We start from the raw sequence: 2814 nt of genomic DNA, 5'->3' as shown, positions 1-2814 counted from the left end.
GAAGCCTGCGCGCCTAGAGCCCGTGCTCCGCAACAAGAGAAGCCACCGTAATGAGAAGCCCGTGCACCACAACGAAGAGTAGCCCCCGCTCGCCGCAACTAGAGAAAGCCTGCATGCAGCAACGAAGACCCAACGCAGCCAAAAATAATTTTTTTTAAAAAAAATGTATGAGAAAATGCAAATCAAGAGCACAATGATAAACAAATGTACCTCATATTGTTAGGAAAAATTACTCTGACAATACTGAATGTGAAAGAATAGCTATATCATTGGGATTGTTTATCTACTGCTGATGCGGTATAATTGTGACACTTGGGAAAATACATTGGTATTATATTGGGTAGCTGAGCAGCCATATACCTTACTATCTAGCAATTCCACTCCTAGGGTTGTAACCAGGAGAAATTCCTGCACGTTTTACCTAAAGACATGAAAAAAGTTCATATCATTTCTAGGTTGTAATTAAAAACAACAACAACAAAAAACCTGGAAATAGCCAGGGTGCTAAAAAAAAAATTGTAAAAGATTTAGAAAATATGGGCAAAAATAAAGAAAAATCATAATTACATTGTCTTCAGTATTTTTCCTATGTATAAATACAATTTAATGGGATAATACTACACATAGTTTTAGGTCCTGTCCTTCTGAGTTCACATATGAGTTGATATTAAGCTGGAATGCACAGTACAAACATTTCAGTTACTAAAATATTGAAATATTTCCATAGTGGTTGGAAATAGTTGCTACCCCGAGGCTTCCATATGCCCCTCTTGAATTTGGTGTGGCTCCACCCGAGAACTTACTCAGACTCCCTCACATTTCAGAAACTAGAGGAATGTGTCTGACACTGCCAGAGGGTTCCAGAACTCTACTGCAGCACAAATACATTAGTACTTGTGCCGTACCAGTAGCATTTGTGCCACACTATACTTCTACCATGCCATGTAGGATTTTAAAATTTTAAAAATGTTTATAATGTCCATGCTGTGGTCATGCCATAATTTATTCAATTTTTCCCTTATTTTTTAACAATTTTTAAATATTTTTATTTTGTAAATATTACCGTGATAAACATCTTTGTTTCATTGCTTCTTTGGGAGATTGTGACTAGGTCACACAAGGACGAACAATGCTGAAGCCCTTGGTATATGCTTTCTAACCTTGGTGATGCTATTTGAATATGGCACTGGGTTGACTTGAAAAGAAACTTATATAACAAAGGAACCTCAAAGGCTAAAAGATCCTGAAAATGTGAGACTCCCGAATGAGGGTTTTCCTGACATAGATACAGCACTTTAACCTTTAAAAAGAACTTTCTCATTATATATTGTTTCATTTCATACTCAAAACAATTCTGTAGAAGATATTACCATTGGTAATGTGTTCCAAACGTATCAGTTAATAATCTATATAGCTGAGATCAAAACAGGCCTTGTGAATGAATGCATGTGCACTCTCCTTATTCCACAGCTTTCAACTTGATATAATATTGTATATATATGTGGATCAATACTAACCCTTTTTAAATGAATGTTGCTGAAGTTTTACTCTCATACTTGTGCTTAAGTTTGATATTACCGAAAAAAGCCACTAAGAACAAGTTCTGACTTTAACCAGATAATGGCCTTACCATCCTTAAAGTCAGATGACTTTTCTTCCATACACATAAATAATTTCCAAGTGCTGATGAGTTTAGACAAAATGTCATGGATAATTTTCACCTCTAATATAATAAAAGTGATTGTATTACTCCTGCTCAGCACTGGAATAAAAATTGCAGTGCTCCAGGAAAGGAAAGTATGATAACAGATCTAACGATTCTAGTAGAGAGGATGTATGTCCCCAGAGTTATTTTTTCACTTTGAGCAGAACTTTCATTTGGGCTCATCCTTCTATTCTGCCTCAACTGTACAAACTGGCATCCTTTCATAGCCAAAGCCCATTTTCCTAGCACTGAAAATATTCCTGCTAGAAACTAATATATTTTTTTGTTTGTTTCTTTGATGGGAATTTGATACGGCCCGTGACAATTCTGCCATGACAACAAATTTGATTCCATCTTGTTCTGTAATGTCAGTTTGGTTGCAAGCATACCACCTCATGCACTCCCAGCATGCAGCATCTCTCTGTTATTTCAGTCTGCTGCAGGATCAGAGAACACTGTGGTGTGTCTGTAATTCATGTTTATTTTTAGAGTTATATGGTTTTCATTAGAAATCACAAATCTATCTTAACCCAGTTTAGACTTGTGTTCTGACAAAAAAATCTTCTTTGTCAGGAGAGTTTTCAGTGAGCAGGCTTTGAAAAATAATTGAAGGAATTATTCTTGGGGAGATATGATGATGGTAGAATATGTTCATCTGCATCCCTCTTGTAAGATTATTAAGAGTCCTTCTAGGTAGTTAATTCATGCCACCAAACAATATCAGGTGAGGGTTTCATTAAAGATAGAGATTATAAAATGAATCTGATAAATAAACCACAGTTCCATAAAGCAAGATGAAGAGATATTTGAAAGAAAGCATGTTTGAAGAGGGAGGAACTAGCACTTATTAAGTGCCTACCAGGTTCCAAGCACTTTCTACAGCATAAGTAGATATTGTTACCATCCCCATTTTAAAGTTAACAAAACTGAGCAAATAAAGAGCAGAGCCAATGTGTGAATCCAAGTCCGTTTAAATTCCAAAACCATTTATTTTTTCAGCCTTGAGAACTGTAGTGCACCTGTTGAATGAGAGTGTGATCTATCTCTTAGTGACAGATTGCCTTAATGCTCCCAAATTTTCACCGCTTCCTGTACAACCACCCTTTGCC

The sequence above is a fragment of the Grampus griseus genome (genome assembly GCF_964374135.1).
Source record: "Grampus griseus genome assembly, chromosome: 3".
NCBI lineage: Eukaryota > Metazoa > Chordata > Mammalia > Artiodactyla > Delphinidae > Grampus > Grampus griseus.
This window is presented reverse-complemented; position numbering follows the sequence as displayed.